We start from the raw sequence: 22,533 nt of genomic DNA, 5'->3' as shown, positions 1-22,533 counted from the left end.
CCCTGCCCCATGTCTTTTAAATAAGAAGGTGGTCAAGGTGCAGCTGGCTGTGGGAAGGATGGTAGGGTAGTGCCCCATTTGCCCCAGTGCATATTTTTAAAATAAATAATAATAATAATAATAATAATAATAATAATAATAATAATAATAATTTTTTATTTGTACCCCGCCCATCTGGCTGGGTTTCCCTAGCCACTCTGGGTGGCTTCCAACAAAGATTTAAAATACATTAAAATGTCACACATTAAAAACTTCCCTGAACAGGGCTGCCTACAGATAGTTGTTTATCTCTTTGACATCTGGTGGGAGGGCGTTTCACAGGGCGGGTGCCACTACCGAGAAGGCCCTCTGCCTGGTTCCCTGTAACTTGGCTTCTTGCAGTGAGGGGACCACCAGAAGGCACTCGGCGCTGGACCTCAGGGTTCGGGCTGGAGACGCTCCTTCAGGTATACTGGGCCGAGGCCATTTAGGGCTTTAAAGGTCAACACCAATGCTTTGAATTCATGATAATAACTGAGAAGAGTCATTGCTATCAGAGTGGGATGAACAGGGCTAGATGGACCAATTGTGTTTCTCTCTCTCTCTCTCTCTCTCTCTCTCTCTCTCTCTCTCTGTGTGTGTGTGTGTGTAGAGCAAGTTCTGTGATAGGGTGCATGTTTTCCAGGCAGATAGTTCCCCGATTCAACCTGTGGCAATTCCAGTTGAGAGGGAAATAGCAGATGATGAGAGAGGCTTTCGCTTGCGACCCCAGAGAGCTGCTGCCAGCCAGAGTTGACAATGCTGAGCTCGATGGACAAATGAACGACATGATCTGATCTGTTAGAACGCTGCACAGTGTAGCAGACAAGGGTCTGATTCCCCACTCAAACTGGGATGCTTAGCTAATTGATCACGGGCCACTTCTTAAACTATCCCACCTCATGGATTTGTTGCGGAGATAGAATGCTGGGTGGAGGGAACCATGCAAGCTAACTTGTGCTGCTTGGATTATAAAGGCAGGATATAAATACAGTATTTCTTAAAAACAAATAAACGAACAAGCATAGGCAGTTATGAGGTTGGCTTCACAGCTGGCCGGGGGTTTGAACCAAAGTCTCCTTGGTGCACATCTAACAATAGTGGCAGCATCACTGCACTGGTCGAAGGGCAGAATGGAAGATGGATTCCTCCCAAAGCCCTGTGGGGTCTCCCCCTCTGTTTTTCTTTGTTTCTCCCCCATGTATAGTAGCCTGAATGCTGCTGAACCAATTCTTTTGTGTTTCTTGCAAGAAGCGTGGAAGGTTTGCGAGATGCGCGGTGGCTCATGAAAACACCGAACGCCCCCTTGTGGCTGGGAATGCTGCTGGTTTCTTGCCAAGAGACCGTAGAGCATTAAAACAGCAGGTTAGCAAATGCAGACACATCATCTACTCCAAATCAACAATGCCATAGAAGCTTCTCCTTTGCGAGGGAACACTGAGCGGCTGGCTCCATAACTGCACGCCCTCCTTCCTTGTCTTTGAAATAAATAAACCTTGCCTTGATGTTGACTGTGAGCATCAACGTTGCATAAAGTGAAGCAGCAAGGCAATTTTAAGGTAAGGATCCGATTCTTGTCTCGGCTGAGCCATAATCTGAACGTAAAACAATGCTCATATAACATGTGCCAGAGCATGATGCGTCAAGAGAATTTGCACTCCGGAACGGCAGAGATGCTCTTATGCACAAAGTCTGTCTGTTTGTGCTTCTGTATATTTTGCATCAATGGGGACCGGGTGCCTTTCAAGCTCCTCAAGCAATAACCATTTCAACATGTTTGCTTTTTCTACTATTACTACTGCAGAACCGTAGAGGCATGTGTAGCATTAGGAAAGCAAAGGAGCTTTACAGGCGGTTGTGTTGTCTGCTGATGCTACAGGGTTGGGGGTACGGAAAATCGTTTTGAGGAGGCTGAACATTCCTCGGGTGTCTGGGGCAATTGCGAGGGTCCGAGGAGGTGGCGGCAACTTGGGACAGGGGTTCCTGTTTGAATATGTCAAAGACGAAATGGGGCGCGCTCCAGATTGTCTAGGCAGGCAAGCCTTAATTTGCTAACTTGTCGGAAGGAGAAAATGCAGGATCAATATTGTGCTAAGAGAGGGAGATCCCCTTCCCATATCTTTCACGAAAGCTTTGCTCCTGCAACTCAGGATGTCTTGCTTGCTTAGGGGGGGGGGGAATGCATTCATCTATAGGTCACACCGTGTTGTGTGAGTGAGGCTCCCTGTTTATAAACTAGACCAATGCAGCAGCAAGAGAACGATTTGGCAGAATGTTTTTGACCTCCACTGTTAAATGACCAGAGTGAGATTACTGCTAGAAAGAGTGGCAATCGTCTCCCCCCCCCTTTTTTACCCTTTTCCAATAACTGCATTGCAAAAGGTTGAAATTGTTTAGCCCCATATGGAAGCTGAAAGAGCAACACAAGGGTGCAACAGGGTATATGGTTTGTAAAGTGGTCTGGTCTGTGTCGAGGGGCAGAAAATTGCAAATATTGTTATCGTCCCTCCAAGAACCACAAGGGCTAGGTGCCTTCTATACAGAGGCTTCCTGGCATGCAGATGGTTAAAAACGGTTGTCTACAACAACCTGCTGTGTGGTGGTGCTCACTGGGACTGGTGGGTTGGAAGTCAGGAAGACCAGCAGAAAGTGGAGCCAGAACCAGCAAGAGGCAGAACTAACTCCTTCTAATTTTGTCCTCCTCCTCCTCCTTGCTGAGATCTGCAAGGGCAATGCTGATACGAAGAAGCTGACAACCAGAGCCACCTCCTGGTCTGGTGGCAAGTAAGAAGGGAGATGGGCTTGAGGAACTGAGATGGAGGTTGGTGGGGCAGTGACCCACCTGATGATCCAGCCTCCACTGCTGCTGGGTATGATATGAAGTCTTCCTTTGGACTGACCTGAAGCGGAGGGATGTCTGCTTTCACTGCGCCACTCTGCAACCCACATCTAGGTGGGGTGGCGGTGGACCTGGGAAGCTGTCCTATGCCAGGTCAGAGAGCTCAGTTGGTAGAGCATGAGGGTTGTGGGTTCAAGCCCCATGTTGGGCAAAAGATCCCTGCATTGCAGGGGGTTGGACTAGATGTCTCTTCCAATTCTATGATTCTACGGTTATGTTTTTTTCATCTAGCTCAGTATACTCCATGGACTTGGGGAGAGACAGACAGACAGACACGCGCGCACGCACACAAACACACATACACACACACAGGACTTTCCCATCACTCGCTGTCTTAAAACTGAACGTGCTAGGGAATGAAGCTGGGACCCGTCTTTACACCGTCTCACTCTGTAAAACCAGCGAAGAGATTCAGTACAGTGGTTCCATTAAGATTAGTGGCAGTCGGTGCCCATTGAGACTGGTGGGACGGGAGCCAAACAGTTGGTGGCACCAGAGCCAATTCCAGTTTTCCCCCCATTGTCCTCCTGGATGAGCTCTACAAGGGCAGCCAGAAGCCTTTGGAAGCTGGACTGGTTGTAAGTAAGAAGGCAGGCATCTGGCATCTGGCTGAGGGCAGAGTGAGGTTGGTGGGGCAGTGCCTCATTCACCCTCATGGCCCAGCCTTCATTGGGGCTTCTGTACATGAGCCTGTACCCTCCCTCCATGTGGTATTAACTGCATGGCAAATGATGCTCCTGGGCAGGGCTACTGTCTGCTTGACTTCTGGTTTCTGTGAACCAAGAACACAGAACCTGGAGCCCTCCCAAGGTGGCTGACCTCTTATTCCCATTAGGCATAGCTAGCTTGGCCAACGGCCACGAATGATGGGAGATGGACTCCAAGAAGGCCACAGGGTTCCCCATACTTTGCTTCCTCCCTCTATTCTCTATGGAAAGATTATGGGTTCAACTCGGTGCCGGTCCATCCATTAGACAAAATGAAGCAATGGCCTCAGATGACAGGAGATGGAGGTGATGGACAAGCACTCCCGTGGGCCCTGCTTTCTTGTTTTGCCTGAGCACCGCGACTCTTCTTTCCCACCTTGATTCTCTGGGATGCTGTCCAGCGGAGGTGGTCAGCAGCTACCCGGCCGCTCCTGTGAGCTGTGGCTGCTGTCTGCAGTGCAGGATGCATGGGTTGCTGTGGCAGCAAGGGATGTGGCTGGCTGGTGTTGAAGGCATCTCTAAAGGCTGTGGGGGCGGCTGCTCGTATCAACACTGCCATGGCAGTCAGTAGGAAAGGGTGGGCTTTTGCTTTCTCTGCTCACTACCTTGCAAAGATGAGGGAAGAGGAGCAATGGCTCGCCCTGGGGAGGGGAGAGGTTCGACGGCTTGCTTTGGGTGCATCTTGCACTAGCCCTGGCTTGGTTTATGTAGTACATTTCATTTACACCTCCATCTTTTCCTCCAAGGAGCTCAAGGTGGTAGACCTGGTTTCGCTCTCCCCATTTTACCTGCAAGGTAGATCAGGCTCAGAGTCAACGACAGGTCCAAGTTTACCCAGGGAGCTTCATGGCTGAGTGATGATTCAAACCCAGATCACAAGCCAACACTTTAACTGTTATACCTTTGCCACCAGCACTTTTGAGCCCAATGGACTTCAAAGGTGCTTGATGAACCACCCGCTCACCTCCCCATTGCTCTGCTCTTTCTTTTTCTTTAAAATCTTATTTGCTGGCACTCACCCACCTGAGACACTGCTAGAGGGAATGAGACCCCCCTTGCCACCCCCCCCCCGCAGAGAAGACCTGCTGCTCAGCAATAGAGCATTTGTTCAATCCTCATTATCTCTTGGTAGGACTCTCTGCTGCTTGAAACCCTGGAGAGCTGCTGCCAGTCAGTGCAGACAATGCTGCGCTGGCTGGGCTAATGGTCTGACTCATCCTAAGGCAGATTCTTTTTTTAAAAAATCTGATTATTTACTGGAAGTTTTCAACATAGAATACAATAAAAAACAAACTAAATAAAAATAGAGAGGGGGGGGAACCAAGAAAGAAAGAAAGAAAACAATGAGAGGAAATAGGAAGGTAAAGAAAGAGAGAGAAAATAAAATACAGAGCCCTCTATCAAGGACTGATTTGGTTTTTTGATGTCCTCTATGTTGAGTTGTAGGAAATCAAGGACAGATGTTCTTACAGATATATGGCAGAACTACGTTGACAATATTTGTGTGAAACTGGTGGCACCCTTAACCCTTATTTCACACAAAAAGGAGTGGAGCTTGCCAGTTCACAGCTGGAAGCTTCCATTTCTTCTTCCAGCCTCCCACCTGGGAGTTATTCCCTTCCCTGCCTCCCATGCAGGGTTCTTTGGTCAACCATCACCTTCTTGTGAGTATCCTCCTCAACCCAACATAGGTAAAGGTAAAGGGACCCCTGACCATTAGGTGCAGTCATGGCCGACTCTGGGATTGCGGCGCTCATCTCGCTTTATGAGCCAGCGTACAGCTTCTGGGTCATGTGGCCAGCATGACTAAGCCGCTTCTGGCGAACCAGAGCAGCGCACGGAAACGCCGTTTACCTTCCTGCCGGAGCGGTCCCTATTTATCTATTTGACGTGCTTTCGAACTGCTAGGTTGGCAGCAGCAGGGACCGAGCAACGGGAGCTCACCCCGTCATGGGGATTTGAACCGCCGACCTTCTGATCGGCAAGTCCTAGGCTCTATGGTTTAACCCACAGCGCCACCCGCGTCCCGCAACCCAACATAGAGGACATCAAAAAACCAAATGCAACTTAAACAACCTCCCCCCCCCAAAAAAACAGCAACAAAACAGACGAAAGCTAAATGTCATTAAAAATAATTTCAGATAGCATAAAATAGAAAGAGAAAAAGAGAGATAAAGGAAAGAAGTAGAGAGGACCTCCCATTCTCCATCTGCCCATTTTTCAGATTATTCAAAGTATCCAAAACATTCACTCCAGGGCAATGTCCAGCTGTTCCTCAATCTGCTGGGCACTGTTTACTCCATCTTCAATCCCAGTCGAGCCTAAGGCAGATTCCTAGACGGCACCTAAACATCTGGCCTGTCTCCTAAACACGTCATTCTTTCAAACATCTGTTGACTATCTAAGCACCTTCATCTATGCATTGACAGATGTGGAGCTATGCCACACTAACTCGGAAATGGGTGGAATGTCCTTAGCACTGGGGTGAAATGATGCCTATATCTTCACTGCCAGAGGCAGGGTACCTCTGAATACTGGTTGTGGGCAGTGTCGCTGCTGCATTCGGGCCCTGCTTCTGGACTCCCTTAGGCATCTGGTAGGCCAGGAGACTGAATTGGTAGCAGAGGGCATGATGTTGGGATGGGGCCGGTCCATGACAGCCGGTACCTATTGAGACTGGTTGGATGGAAGCCCACCAGGAGGTGGAACGGGAGACAATGAGAGGTGAAGAAGGCACGTCTAGCTCCAGCAGGTCTCTCCTTATGTTCTTACAGATATATGGCAGAGCTAAGCTGAGAATATTTGTGTGAAACTCTGGTTGCACCTTTTCCAACTGCAGAGGAAAAGGAAAAACCTGAAGACTGCACATTTGTGGCTGACCCAAGACATTTTGGCACCTGAGGTGAATTACAAAATGGCGTCCTCCTTTGCCGAAGGGGTGAATGAAGATGTACGTTGGGAACAAGGGGGAAATAAAGATCTACAAGAAGGGGAATCAAATTAACCTTAAAGGATGGATGAAGTGGAAATCAAAGACAGAGTGAGGAGGGTCCCACTCTTGGGCAAGAGGAGACCCCGGGAGACCCAGAGGGCAGCCATTCTGCTGCCTCAGGCAGTTGCCTCACCTTGACACATGAATGGGCCAGCCCCAGTGCCAGATTTACGTATAAGCTAAACAAGCTATAGCTTAAGGCCCTACTCTCTTGCCCTTCCCTCCAAATTTAAAGGAAAGCTATAGCTTAGGGCCCCACACTCTTGCCCTTCCCCCCAAATTTAAAGGAATTAAAACCTGGATGTACATTTCCAATATAAAAGATAAAAAGCAAATAAAATAAAACCTACATACAGCAACAGTGTTTTGTGTAGGCTCCTATTTGTTATGTGCAAGTGGCTATAGATACCTACCCGGTCCATAAATTACCATATCGCATATATTCAACACAAAAAAACAGCGACAATTTGTTGTTGATAAAGGATAGCTGGACATATAAAGGGCCCCATTACCTTCAGTAGTTTAGGGCAGGCATACGCAAACTTGGCCCTCCAGGTGCTTTGGGACTACAACTCCCATCACCCCTAGCTAACAGGACCAGTGGTCAGGGATGATGGGTATTGTAGTCCCAAAACATCTGGAGGGCCGAGTTTGTCAATGCCTGGCTTAGGGCCTCATCAAACCAAAATCCGGCCCTGGCCGGCCCTGATGTGTGGCATGTGTGGTACGTGTTTTTCTTTATTTTGCATGATGTTAGAACTTGATGAAGGCAGGATGCTTGAGGAATTTAATTTGTGCCACACAATCTCAGGGAGAACTGGCCCAATCCACATTTCCCACCTTATTGTATGGGTCAGAAAGGACATGCTCCTTGCCACACAAAAACACCCCAAGGTGTGGGTGGAGCAGGGCTGGTGGGGTGTGACCTGGACCAGATAGAGAAGCCTAGGTAAAGGTAAAGGGACCCCTGACCATTAGGTCCAGTCGTGACCGACTCTGGGGTTGTGGCGCTCATCTTGCTTTATTGGCCGAGGGAGCTTCTGGGTCATATGGCCAGCATGACTAAGCCGCTTCTGGCAAACCAGAGCAGCGCACGGAAACGCTGTTTACCTTCCCGCTAGTGGTACCTATTTATCTACTTGTACTTTGACGTGCTTTCGAACTGCTAGGTTGGCAGGAGCAGGGACCGAGCGACGGGAGCTCACCCCGTCGCGGGGATTTGAACTGCCAACCTTCTGATCAGCAAGTCCTAGGCTCTGTGGTTTAACCCACAGCGCCACCTGCGTCCCATAGAGAAGCCTAGTCAGCCGCATTAGGCCCATGGGTGGAGGGTCCCTACCTCTGTTCTACACTGACTGGCAGCAGCGCTCCAGAGTTTCAGGCAGGAAGTCTTTCTCAGCCACACCTAGGGATGCTGCCGGGGATTGAAGCTGCAACCCTACAAAAGAGCAAATGGGCAATTCTGCTGCTGCACTGGGTAACCAAGCCCCTTCCCAGAAGGATTTCTCCACTGGCACGCAGCAGCCGTTTCTGATAATGGTATTTTTGAATTATTGCGACCTCTCTATTGAGCAACATTGGTTCTTAATTGCATTGCTTGTTTTTGCTTTCTCGATGCACCACTGTGTTGATTATATTGTCGGAAATGTGCTTGTGTGTGTTTTTAATGCCTTGTTATTGTTGTGAGTGGCATGGAAGTAGGCTTCGGGGAGAAATCCACTTCCATCTGCATTTAAAGGGAAACTTGTCCGAATCCACAATGTTGTAAACTGAAACATCACCATTCTTTGAATTGGACAACTCTGTGAATTCTGCAACGTGGTTCTTCAGACAACTATTGTGTTCAATGATGCGTAGACTCAAGGCTTATTTTCCCAGCCAGAACTCGCCAGAACTCAGTTCCGCCTCCTCTCAGGTGGGCATTGCCATTATAAGAGAACAAGGGGGGGGGCGTTCATGGTGAGTTCTGGCACCTCATTTTCTCAAAAAATGGCACTGTATATACTAGGGTAAAGTGTGCCCAGGAATGCGAACGTTAGTGCAAAGAATGTATGGAAATGCATTACTTTATGCCTTGCAGAAATGTGGACTTTAGGCAAAATTGCTAATAATAATAATAATAATAATAATAATAATAATAATAATAATAATAATTTTTTATTTATACCCTGCCCTCCCCAGCCAAGACTGGGCTCACGGTGGCTAAAATGTGTATAGTAGAAGGAATTCACATGAGAATGCTGATGAATTTTCACAAGGACTTCTTTTTTAAAAAAGCAAAATTCACCAAGTGACATAGAAATGTGGAGAACTGAATTTAAAGATCGGAAAATGAGAAATGGAGAGAAACCAGAATGGATATAATTTACACCTAAGAACATAAGACGAGCGAGCCGGATCGTGCCAATGGCCCGTCCAGTCCATCACCCTGCTCTCGTAGGGGTCAACAAGATCCCTCCATGGGAAGTAGGATCTGAGCACAAGAGCCCTCTGCCCTCCTTGGGTTTCCAGCAAATGGCATTCAGAAGCACGATTGCCTCCATCTGTGGAAGCAGAGCTTAGACATTACGACTTGTAGCCACTGATACCCTCATCCCCTGTGAGTCTGCCCAATTCTATTTAGTTTAACTGTGCACTGCATGAAGAATTACTTTCTTTGTCCTGAATCTTCAGCTTCATTAGGTGCCCTTCAGTTCCAGCGTTATGAGAAAGGAAGAAAAACTTTCCTCGATTCACTTTCTCCTTGTCATGTATCATTTTACCATGCTACCTCTTTTCTCTAAACGAAAAATGTCCAAATACTGCATTTTTTCCTCACAAGGGAGCCACTCCATCCCCTTGATGATGGGTAGGCAAAGTAAGGCCCGGGGGCCGTATCCGGCCCAATCGCCTTCTCAATCCGGCCCACGGACGGTCTGGGAATCAGCGTGTTTTTACATGAGTAGAATGTGTGCTTTTATTTAAAATGCATCCCTGGGTTATTTGTGGGGCGTAGGAATTCGTTCATTCCCCCCCCCCCAATATAGTCTGGCCCCCCACAAAGTCTGAGGGACAGTGGACCGGCCCCCTGCTGAAAAAGTATGCTGACCCCTGCCCTTTTGGCTGCCCCTTTTTGAACCTTTCCCAAGTCTGCAATATCCTTTTTCAAGTGAGGTGACCCTAACTGTACACAATACTCCCAGCAACAGTAGATTTGTATAATGGCGTTGTGATACTGACGGTTTTGCTTTCAAGTCCCTCTGTGGAACTCAGTGCTGCTGTTGGAAAAGGGTACTCCAAACTACGTAACCATGGTGACTGGAGGTTGGAACGAGTCTTATTCAGAACATCCATACAATAATGTCTGTGGGAGCTGTTAACGTTCTGCATTGTGTTTTCCTTTGAGCAGGTGTTTGATCTCAATTCCTGGGGAATATTTTCCCATAGTATAACAGTTTTGCAGGTCTCTTTCTCTCTCTATCTCTCTCTATCCCCCCCCCCCACTCAAAACTATTTTTGTTAACTGTTCTTAGATAGCTTACCACAACGAGATTTCAAAATGCTTGGGTGAGGGATAGTTGAATCAAGCAGTTTTGGTTTCTCACTCTTTTCCATCTCAAGTTCAGTTCTTCACAATTCCATATTGGCGGAATAATAATAATAATAATAATAATAATAATAATAATAATAATTTATTATTTGTACCCCGCCCATCTGGCTGGGTTTCCCCAGCACTCTGGGTGGCTTCCAACAAAGACCAAAAATACACTAAAATGCCACACATTTAAAACTTCCCTGAAGAGGGGTTGATGGCTAAACTACTCTTGGAATCATGACACTGCAAGGGGAATAGAGGCTCTCTTGATGCCTCTCAGCACCCCTAACTAACTACAGCTCCCAGAATTATTTGGGAGAATCCATCACTGTTTGAAGTGGTATCCTAGTTCCTTAAATGCAAGCAGTGGATGTGGCTGAAGGTTGCTTCCCTAAACTGGGAGTGGGCAACCTCAGGTTGGTATGGGGCCAATCTGCCTCTTTCCCCACAGCCCACTGGATGGGGAAAGTTAGGATGAGCCAAGAGAGTGGAAGAAAGAGAGAAACGAATGCCCCCCATTTGACAGGAGGCCCATCAACCATCATCATGTGGTCCCTGATAGATTTGCCTTGATGGAATAAAGGTAAAGGGACCCCTGACCATTAGGTCCAGTTGTGGCCGACTCTGGGGTTGCGGCACTCATCTCGCTTTATTGGCTGAGGGAGCCGGCGTACAGCTTCCGGGCCATGTGGCCAGCATGACTAAGCCGTTTCTGGCGAACCAGAGCAGCGCACGGAAACGCCGTTTACCTTCCCGTTGGAGCTGTACCTATTTATCTACTTGCACTTTGACGTGCTTTCGAACTGCTAGGTTGGCAGGAGCAGGGACCGAGCAACGGGAGCTCACCCCATTGCGGGGATTCAAACCGCCGACCTTCTGATCGGCAAGTCCTAGGTTCTGTGGTTTAACCCACAGCGCCACCCGTGTCCCTACCAGAGCAGCTACAACCCCTTAAAAACACATGTTTATGCCCACCTCTCTCCCCTAAATATTAGGTTCTAATATATTAGAATCGATGTGCTTTCATGGTTTCTGGACAGCGAACCATTTGTCCATCCTTTATATACCCAAATTACATTTCTCAACGCCCTTGCTGCTGCATTCCTCGCTTGCCTGATCCAGTCCCAAACAGATGGAGGAGCGTTTTTGGAGCTGCTTCTCTTCCCTGTTGGCAGCCAACAGGATTTATTTTGTTTTCGTAGGGATTTTATATAGTGGCAGGGAAAAAAACAAAAACCCACAACCCCAGAGATACCTCTCTCATGTTGTGTGCGGGTGCATGCGGGTGCATGCATGCTGATTTGCATGTTTCGAAAGGGGCGCGACTGCCAGAGTTTCCAGTCCTCCAGGACAAATCCATATCTGGAAACGCTACACAGAAGTGAGCCTCTCGCTGTTTTTAATGATTCTGGAGTAAATCCAGGGCAACACTGGTCTTGTCTGTGTGCTGCTCAAAACAAACAAACCACCCTATTTGGATATACAGATAGATTTGATCTCAAGGTCACCTGGCTTCTGAAAATGGCTCCTTTCTTTGCTTCCTTATTGGGACTCAGCCCAAGTCTGCAAGATCTTGTTTGTGGGACTAAGAGATGCAGTCGGGGCCACCTTGCAAACAGGCTCTTCAGTTGTGTAACACGGCCATTGTTTCTTTCCCCCCTTAAAATATAGACTGGCCCTTGAGTTATGATTAATGGCCTTGATATCCAGCAACTGCTCCAGTGCTCCCTGGGATTTCTCTCACAAGTGGAGTGGGTGGGAGCACAACTTTGGGACTACTCCGGAGCAGGAGTGATGATGTCATCGACTGGAACACCAGGGGAATTGATGGGCTGTTCTTGCTCTGGACAGCGAGTGAAGCAAGAATGAGGCTTTTGAGTTGCACTATTATTTTGCAACAGAGGCTGGGTACGGCTTCCCTTTTCTTCCACGGGCTTCTTATTTCAGGCTAGCAGTTTAAATAGCAGCACTTGTTTGCAAGTTTGTCTTTGCAACGTAAAGCCTTTCAGCAGGCTGCAGATCTATTATTAAAGGTCATTGTGCTTTACAAGTTAAACCACCACATCACTGGTTTTGGACAGAGATGGATGAGCTTGTCTCCACTTGGCTCAGATTGAAAACCCTTGGAAAGCTTGGTTTATTTTCCAAATCACAGCACTGGACTAGGAGGAAAGCCTCCTAACTCGGTAGTGTGATGGGAAGGGGAACCCTTCCAAAATCAGGCACTTCTTCTTAACCCTTCCAAAACCCCACTTCTCTCTCTCCCATAGTACTATTGGTCCAAAGTCTGCAGAGAGGAAGGCAGTGTATGCACCAGAGAACTCTGGGGACCTGCAGTTTAGCCTTATAACTCTATAACTCCCAGCACTCTTTACAATCTGCAGCCCCAGGATTCTTGGAGGGAAGCCACCTGCTTCCAATTGTGCTTTAAATTATGGTGCTTACCCACAGCCCATGCTTCTGTGATCATTTTTGTTACGTAAGATACCACTAGCCCAGAACTAGAGGCTGTACTCTCCCAGAGAGCAACATTTCAGAATCCGTGGGCTGGGCTTTCATCTAAATAATGCATCTTTCCCTACCGCCTCCTTTTTTTTTTTTTTTTTTAACAAGATGACATTTTAGACATCGAAAATAATCACTGTGGCTTGCTTTTCTGCTTCTGGAGAGTAGCCAAACTGGCTTTGAGTCTAGAAGTAACATGAAATCTGGGGGGTAGGAGAAGACAGCAGGCGAGGCTCGCTTACAGACTTTGGTCCGCATTCCCTGCGGAGGCTGGTCGATAATGCTAAAAGCACATGCGTTGCATTTTTATCTAATGCCATTGTCTGTGTTGCAACCTCCCGGCCTTTCATATCTCTGCGCACCATCATCATAAATAGATGAACTGCCCCACTGCTGCGTGAAGTATTAATGGCGCAATCAATCTTTCATGGTGCAAGGTTGCAAAGGAGAGAATTATTTCGTCCTTCCTAGGCATAATTTCAGAACCTTGTTGACTTTCTCCCCCCCCCCCGCTTTCCCAATTAGTATGAAGAATATAATAATAATAATAATAATAATAATAATAATAATAATAATTATTTATACCCCGCCCTTCCTGGTTCAAAAACCGGGCTCAGGGCGGCTAACAACAAATTTAAAACACTTTAAAACACTTACTACTTAATTATAAAAGCAGCATAAAATACAGTATAAAAACATGAACAACAATAAAATACAAAAATCAAAATTCAATTAGATAATCGCCAGGGCTAACTGGCTGAATATACTAAATTGTAAAGATTTTCCTGGTTAGCTGCCTTTCAATTCTCCTGAATTGTGGCCCAACTTGGATGGCATTAAAAGAAGACTGGGCAAATTCATGGAAGAAAATGGCAATATGGCTAAGCTCTGCCTCCATGGTCGGAGGCAATAACACTTCTGAATATTGGTTACTGGAAACTGCAGGTGGGGAGAGTTGTGTTGTGCCTCAGGTACCGTTTTTGGGCTTCCTTTTGGGGCATCTGATTGGCTCCTGCGAGAACAGGATGCTGGATGAGATGGGCCACTGGCGTGATCCAGCAGGCTCTTCTTGTGGGAATGTTGTGGATTGTAGGAGAGGTTATATCGATTATATCGAGAGCCAGTGTGGTGTAGTGGTTAAGAATGGTAGACTCGTAATCTGGGGAACTGGGTTCGCTTCCCCGCTCCTCCACATGCAGCTGCTGGGTGACCTTGGGCCAGTCACACTTCTCTGAAGTCTCTCAGCCCCACTCACCTCACAGAGTGTTTGTTGTGGGGGAGGAAGGGAAAGGAGAATGTTAGCCGCTTTGAGACTCCTTCGGGTAGTGATGAAGCAGGATATCAAATCCAAACTCTTCTCCTTCTAAATATTATCCTTCCTCACTCATGCTAGTGAGTCAAGTATACATTCCCCTTATACAGCTAGTTTGCAGATTTGTTTGAATCTCTTAAAGGTAAAGGGACCCCTGACCATTAGATCCAGTCGTGGCCGACTCTGGGGTTGCGGCGCTCATCTCGCTTTACTGGCCGAGGGAGCCGGCGTACAGCTTCCGGGTCATGTGGCCAGCATGACTAAGCTGCTTCTGGCGAACCAGAGTAGCGCACAGAAACACTATTTACCTTCCCGCTGGAGCGGTACCTATTTATCTACTTGCACTTTAATGTGCTTTTGAACTGCTAGGTTGGCAGGAGCAGGGACCGAGCAACAGGAGCTCACCCCATTGTGGGGATTCGAACCACTGACCTTCTGATCAGCAAGCCCTAGGCTCTGTGGTTTAACCCACAGCGCCACCCGCATCCCTCTTAGTTAAGATTATTTCCTGGTGTCCCCTTTTATCCTTCCTAAAAGAATAAAGACACAAGAGTCTTTCTGAGTAAAGTAACAACAAGTTTACTCACATTTCAGTTTTCGATATGATCCCCGAAAGGCAGGCTTTACTTGATAGTTACACAATAAACTGTGAGATCATCTCATAGGGAGACTGGACTCATGTGCTGCTGGCTGAGAGCCAGCAGACGGCAAAATTACATTAAGAGTCCAAAATTACATTAAGAGTCCAGCTCTCAATAAGTGTGCATTCTTGAATCCCTTTAGTTAAGCAATCCAGTCTGTCTTGCCCAGATTGGATTCATTCCCGGTAAATTCCCTTTGATCCCTCTCAAAAGAATAAAGACGCAACAGTCTTTCCTTAAATGTAACAAGAAGTTTACTCACATTCAGTCATAGCTGTCAACCTTCTCTTTTTTTGTGGGAAATTCCCTTATTCCAGCTGTTTTCCGCTGCTATCCTGGATTGTTAGATATTCTGTTGACTGTCCCTGGGACAGGTGAGGCTGCTGATTCCTTATTTTCGAGGCTGCTGATCCCTTATTTTCAAATCTGAAAGTTGACAGCTATGCATTCAGTTCACAGTATCATCCCTGAAGGCAAGCTTTGGCTTGTAGTTACAGAGAAAGGTGTGGATTCATCCCTTATGGGGATTTTCCCCATGTGTTGCTGGCTGATGGCCAGCAGTGCAGTCCAAGAGAAGCAAAAGAGTAAAGGAGAAAGTTGGCTGCGTGACGACCTTTCGTTGGGTACCTTGTCACATGCAGGGGGAGGATGCTCTAGACCAGGTGTAACAGGAAGTTATACTGGCTGGAGTAACATCCCCCTGTCTGTGTCCACTCTAGGAAAGCAAGGAATGTTGTATTTGACTGCTCCAATGGATTACATCCCACACTTCTGATGTTCTTACACTATATTAACAATAAAAGTTAATAATAACAGTAATAGAGAATGCAGAAAAATAACTGATAATACAGAATAAAGGAAACAATGCAAACAAACATAACTAAAATCATGTTACAATATTTCATATAGGTCAATAAATGATATTGATCTATGTTGAATTGAACCTAATCATTACAAAATGCAACAAAGATTGAGTTCTATGAATTTGTTTGCTTGCTCTCTTGTCTCTCTCTCTCTCTCTAATGTGATATGCAAGTGTTCCTATATTCCAGATGTTTTCCAGCCAGTCTAGAATTGAGGGTGCCCAGCTTTTCTCTGACACTTTAGAGATAGTTATATTTAGCAATAGAAATCTTCATTGCTGTAAACAATTTCTAAACTATTTCCAGGCAAAAACTGAGCCGTATAGATATCTACATGGGAGGCACCAGCTTTGTGAAGGATGTTCTCTCTATTCCCCATATATTTCCCCAATGAATGGCTGTTTTGTCTATGTAATAAGAGTAAAATATATAAGCATGAATGTGTTACGGTGACCCCAACAGTGATATATTTCCTTGAGCTTTATTACTCTGGTACATTTTGCTATAAAAACGTCTCTCTGTTGCCTTTGTTTTCTAACCTTGACCGCGTTGAGTATTTTGACCATGTACACTATGTCCCAAAGTTTTACGATCCTGTCCTCGAGTGTTGGAGTTCTTCCCCCAACCCAGTATACACAAATAATAATCTGGACAGCCATTAGCAGATGTACCATCATCTATTTTTCCTCAGATGAAGCTAAGTCCTTTGTATAAGAGAACAGTACAGTAGACGGGTCTAAGAGTAGTTTATAGTCTGTTGTTATTTAATAATATACAGGTGACTTCTCACTAACAAAGGGAGAGAGGCAACTAACAGAATACTAGAATACTATGAAAAAAATTAAAGGGAGAAACATCGTCATTTACTTTGTCGTTCCAGAAATGTAAAAGGAAGGCCCACCTCTCAAGAAGTGTGTATTCTTTTTGAAAATAAGATCATATTAAAGCTTTTTCACAATACAATAAGACAAAAGAAACCAATCTAAATAAAAACAGAGAGAGAAAGATAAAAGTAAATACAGCACCCTCTCTCAAAAGCAGTTCTTAACCCCTGTCTCTGCAATGCTCTTCAGTTCATACAAAACCTTTGTTTTCAATTAATGAATTTTCTTGATTGTAAAGCACAGTATTACAGATAGACTCTGAAACTAATGAAGTTTAAGATCAGGGCCCTTAATCTTGGAGCGAGTTTAGTCAACATTTCTTTTTAAAAAATGGGTCTAGTCAATCCAATTTGAGTTGCTTGATTCAAATTGATTAATTTTTTTTGTTGTATGTATTTTTCAACAAACCCAACGTTTGAGAGTCAGCAGCACACCCTGCTTGCGAGATTCGCACTGGGTGCCATGTTCAAGGTGGCGGCACAAATACAGCTCAGGATCAGGTTACTTGAGAGGCCACCTTCTCCTGCAGTCTGTAGCAAAGTCTCTCTCCTGCAAGTTACAGATCCCAGAAGCCCAATAAGTCAGAGCAGAGCTTTTAGTGTGGCTGCCCCTGTCTGTGGAATAGCAGGCCCTTCAAGATATAAACAAGGGCTTTGTACTTCCTGGAAGAAACTGAAGACATTTTTGTTCGAACTGGTTTTCCCAGCTGGATAAATAGGTCTTTGCTATGATTACGTATTGTTCTAGTTTTCCGTTAAATTGACCTGCCTTTTTCTTATCTTTTCTAACAAAACCTACAGCTGTTTTGACTGGACATTGACTTGAGACAATTATGTAGACTGTGATTAATAATAATAAATAATAATAATAGATGGCTTTTGAGGTAAATTTCAATTCTCTGATGAATATTGCGAAGAAGTGTTCTGAATCTGGAACCAGTCAGTGTTATTGTTGGTCTTCTAACTAGCCCAGACCACCCCTATTTTCCAGGGATGTCCCTGATCTAGAGAAGCCACCTTGGTTTCTGATTTGATCCCAAAATGTCCTGCTTTTCCTTAGGACGTCCCTATTTTCATTTGAGAAATGTTGGAGGGTATGGTATTATGCCACCCCTGAGCCGTCTGAAGGCAGCCCTGTATAGGGAAGTGGTTTTTTTAAAAAAAATATGTCAGGGAACTGACATCAGAGCGAAAGGAGAAGGAGAGGCTCCCCGATTCTGCAGGAGAAGGTACCAGCACCAGGGGGAGACACAGCTTGGTAGAGGGGGAAGAAAATCGGCGTAACACCAGGGATCCAGGAGGGCAAATGGGGGGAGCGGGGGGAGAGCTCCGGGATTCTTCCCTGGACATCAGTGATGAGAGCACTGGTCCTCCACTACCCACGCCCTCCCTGCGCAGAAGACTCCCGCGCAGTGAGAGGCGGAGACGACTGGGAGTCAAACAGCTTTTATGCTGGAAAAGGTTTAAGAAACGCCCACAGACAGATTCTGCTAGCGACTGAGGCAGCCACGCTGAGATGGGCTGTGCAGTCAGGACGGTTTAACCCAGGCAATTAAGCTCCCTAACGGGGACAGTTTACGCACGAGTAACTCAAATCCACTACAAAATGTTTAATGTTTATTATGTGTTTATATATGTTGGAAGCTGCCCAGAGTGACTGGGGCAACCCAGTAAGATGTGTGGGGTATAAATAATAAAATAATTCTTATGGAATGGGAAGTCCCTGTTTTCACCAGAGAAATGTTGGAGGGTATGTTAGTCCTCTATCATAACTTAATCTAAGTCTTTGGGGCCTGAATGCCTGACAGGGAGTTCCTGGCCTGGCTGGGATAAAAAAAGAGCTCAACAACTTTGACCTGAACCCCCCGAAAGGGGGTAGATCACTGCCAGTTTTTAACTCTGTGAGTAGATCGCAGTCTCTTGGTGGGAGCTGGCCCTCCTTGCTTTAGAACAAGGGGAAGTCAGGACAAGCAGCTGCTATGAGCTCAGCCAGCAGGGGGCGTATTTCTGCGCATCTCATCTGCCAACCAGTGACACATTAATTAGCCAAATGGAGATTTGCCAGCTGTGGCGTGAAGCTTCGTTATTTACGCACCAGCTGTGCCCAAACAGCATCGAGAGATCTGACTTTGCCCAACACTGAGATCTAGTTCATATCAACCTAGGTTTGGCACCGGCTCACGGTGAACAATTTTATGTGGCTTCCAGGTGGTGGAGATGGGTGAGGACTCGCAAATGACAGCTTGGGAACGCTGACTCTCTTATTGCCTTGGCTCTTGAGGGGCCGAATCCTCTTTAACAGGTTAATTAGAGCAGTTCCCTTTGGGTTTCATTTCCAGCATATAACACATTTTTTTTTTAAAAAAACCCCCAACAACAACAGAAAAACTGCCCTTGAAATGAGAACAGGAAAAATAGGTTAGGAAGGTTAGAGAGGTGTATGGTCTCTGTTTATCGGGGAACTCATTCTGATTTGCTTTGCAAGAACCTTACACGGGGTTAGATTATATCTGGTCTTCATTGAACATTCATCCCGATGTACACTTCTTCCCATTAATGATTCGCTCGCCCTGCAATTTTCAACATATTTCCCCTTCACTCTCCAAATTGCAGAACGTCTGTTATTATTATTATTATTATTATTATTATTATTATTATTATTATTATTGATTTGTTCTGCTCAGGCAGGGATCAGAGCATTTTTATCACCCCAAAGGCAGCACCAGTAGTGGATGAAACCTTATGCTGTAGGCTGCAGTCTAGCCATGCAAAAGCCAGACGTTTCCTTCTGCGCATCTCTCCTTCCACACATACTTGCAATTCAAGACTGTGTTTCCCCCCAGGCAAAGGAACTGGAAGAAGGCATGGAGCAGAGTCAAGAGGGAGTCTATTCCGGGGAGACTCCCGAGGGCCAGAGACAAAGGCCTGAAGAGCCACATTCAGCCCCTAGTTCTGACGTTCCTTACCCTTGAGCTCAGAGCATTGGCCTAGTGCAAGAGGCAGCGCTCCACTCACTCCACCACTTCTGCCGATTCTCTGAGAGAATCCTAGAATTGTTGGAAGGGACCCTGAGGATCATTTCATCCAACCCCCTGCGATGCAGGAATTTGTCCCGTACGGGGATCGAACCTGCAGCCTTGGCGTCATCAGCACAGTGCTCTAACCGACTGAGAGAGAGGCATTGTGGCGTGCTGTGCTGCTGCTTGTCTTCTGGTGGGGTAGGGCAGGAGCTGGCAATTCCCACCTCGCCTCATGTGGCAAAGGGGGTGAGAATCCTTTAATCTCTGAATCTTTCGCTCTGGAGAAAGCAGCAAAGGATTGCCCCCCTCTTTCCACAGGGGGACGGTTGTGGAAACTTGGGTGGGTGTGTGTCAATTTTGGCCCCAGTTTAACTTCTGCATGCCGTGTCACAACACCTCCCTGCCAACTCAAAGAGCTATTGTTTATCCTACCACTGAATTCTAAGGCATGGCCGTTCCCATTGTGGTGTAGTGGTTAAGAGTGGTAGACTCGTAATCTGGTGAACTGGGTTCACGTCTCCGCTCCTCCACATGCAGCTACTGGGTGACCTTGGGGTAGTCACATTTCTCTGAAGTCTCTCAGCCTCACTCACCTCACAGAGTGTTTGTTGTGGGGGAGGAAGGAAAAAGGAGATTGTTAGCCGCTTTGAGACTCCTTAGGGTAGTGATAAAGCGGGATATCAAATCCAAATCCAAACTCTTCTTTCCACACTTTGACTCCACTAGCAATAAAGAGAATTGCGCAAACCTCTCTTTCCGAATCGTCTTCTGTGACGGGGACATTGCAGGGGGTCAGGCTGGATGACCCCTGGGTTTCCTTCCGCCCCTACAATCCTACGATTCTATGACTTGTGGGTGCTTTCGATTAGCACTGGCCAGGCTGCGGAAGATTAGCTCTCACAGGCGACCTGTTTCTTTCATAAGCCATCTTATGTAACCTGCTTAACGGGATGTGATTTGCCCATAAGGTGCACTGGTGCTGCCTATGCCTCAAAGCTGCTTTGCTTCTGGTGATTTGCTTGCATCCTAGGCAGAGCTGTAGCTCAGCTTTCTTGTGCACAGAAGGTCCCGGGTTTGATCCCTGGCATCTCCAGGCAGGGCTGGGAGATGCTCCCTGCCTGAAGCTCTGGAGAGCTGCTGCCAGTATGAGAAGGCAATACTGAGCTAGATGGATCCAATGGTGAATGCCTAGGGGGATGACCATGTATGGACTTAATAATAATACAGTGGTACCTCGCAAGACGAATGCCTCGCAAGACGAAAAACGCGCAAGACGAAAGAGTTTTCCGTTTTTTGAGTCGTTCCGCAAGACAAATTTCCCTATGGGCTTGCTTTGCAAGACGAAACGTCTTGCGAGTCCTTGCGAGTTTGTTTCCTTTTTCTTAAAGCTGCTAAGCTGTTAATAGCCGCTAAGCCGCTAATAGCCATGCTTCGCAAGACGAAAAAACCGCAAGACGAAGAGACTCGCGGAACGGATGAATTTCGTCTTGCGAGGCACCACTGTAATAATAATAATAATAATAATAATAATAATAATAATAATAATATATTATTTATACCCCGCCCATCTGGCTGGGTTTCCCCAGCCACTCTGGGCGGCTTCCAACAGAATATTAAAATACAATAGTCTGTCAAACATTAAAAGCTTCCCTAAAGAGGGCTGCTTTCAGATGTCTTCTAAAGGTCTGGTAGTTGTTTTTCTCTTTGACATCTGGTGGGAGGGCATTCCACAGGGCGGGTGCCACTACCGAGAAGGCCCATGCACATTCCTGTGGGTTTCATAATGGAAGAAAGGCAGGATACAAGAAAATAATTTTTAAATGTGTATGTGTGTGGGGAGTTGAGCACAGCTGTTCGTTACAACTTATCGATTATTATTTATTTCAACTGCTTGTATTAGAGAGGCTGGTCCATTGGGACTGTCTGTCTTCTTCCTTGCATCCAGCCCAGAGGGCGGCCCTGATTGCCAGTCTCCTCCTCCTCCTTAGAGCTTATTGTTGCCCCTTGCAGAACTCAACGGAGAGGATAGGGGCCAAACTAGAACTGCCTCGGCCTCTAGGAGTTGGTGCCTACGTCTGACAGTAAGAGCTGTTTGGTAGTGGAATGGTCTCCCTTCCAAGGTTGTGGCCTCTCCTTCCTTGGAGGTTTTTAAGCAGACGTTGGATGGCCATCTGTCATGGATGCTTTAGCTGAGATTCCTGCATTGCAAGGGGGTTGGGCTAGTCCCTGGGGTCCCTTCCAACTCTATGATTCTATGATTCTAACTTGGCTCTGGTGCCACCTACTGTTGGGCTCCCTCCCTCCCAACCTACCAGTCCCAATGGGCAGCAGCCACCACAGATTTGCATGCCACTTATTCCCCAAAGTTTGGCACAGCTGTCTGTCCTTTGCCTTCGAAGGCGATGCTTCTAAGCCACAAAGGGCATTGCTTCTTGTAACCGAGGATGCCTCCGCCACGATCTTGGCAGAATTTTTTCTGTAAATGTTACCCAGATGGTTTGTGCTGAGGTCATTCCGTTCTGCCAGGGATTTAAGAGGGCATGGACGGGGACACAAAACTGCCTTGCGGAGCCCTGACACTGGGCAGCAGCAAATCTACTGCCGCTTTTGCCTTTGAGATATTAGTGTTTATTCCCTTCATTAAAGCTGCATTGCCTTTGAAGCAGCTTGATACTGCTGGTCTGGCTGCCGTGATGTTCCAGGGCTCTTAACATCCAGGAAGCAGTTTTCACCCAGTATCCTTGCGGTTTGATGGATAGCTGTCACTTTAAGTCATAGGAGACGGCATCTGTTTGTTTGTACTTTGCAATTTACTGAAGACCATTATCTGCTGTCGGATGATGGCTCGGTTCTGGACAAAGGTCCAGTTAAATTCCCATTTGACTCTTCACATTAATTCCCAGGCTTGGAGCACCTGCAGTGTTCAGAAGTTCTCCTTTCTTCTCTTGCAAACTTCCCCTGGCATCCGTCTGTCCCAAGAGATAATGGAGTGTGCCTCCAGGGGTGAAGTCAAGCCAATGAGCCCCATCTCACTTCCCTCTATAGCATGTGCAGAAACTGCCTTCTTGACCATTGAAGTCTCTATTGCTCTTGCCCACTCAATCTGGTGTCGCTCTGTC

At 46.5% G+C, this 22,533-nt stretch overlaps 1 protein-coding gene across 4 annotated transcripts in view; it reads left to right on the top strand.

Moving 5' to 3' along the window:
• Positions 1-22,533, top strand: part of RAP1GAP2 (RAP1 GTPase activating protein 2) — a 200,807-nt gene that overhangs the window by 13,962 nt on the left and 164,312 nt on the right. For 2 of the 4 annotated variants that reach the window (XR_014520035.1, XM_083479623.1), the window contains exon 1: positions 1,298-1,577. The exons of the other annotated variants lie outside the window; for them this stretch is intronic. The gene's annotated coding sequence lies outside the window, so the exon portion shown is untranslated. Of the gene's footprint in view, positions 1-1,297; positions 1,578-22,533 lie in introns of those variants that run through there. 4 annotated transcript variants of the gene reach the window in all.

This window comes from Podarcis liolepis (genome assembly GCF_965112155.1).
Source record: "Podarcis liolepis genome assembly, chromosome: 16".
Lineage (NCBI taxonomy): Eukaryota > Metazoa > Chordata > Lepidosauria > Squamata > Lacertidae > Podarcis > Podarcis liolepis.
This window is presented reverse-complemented; position numbering and strand designations above follow the sequence as displayed.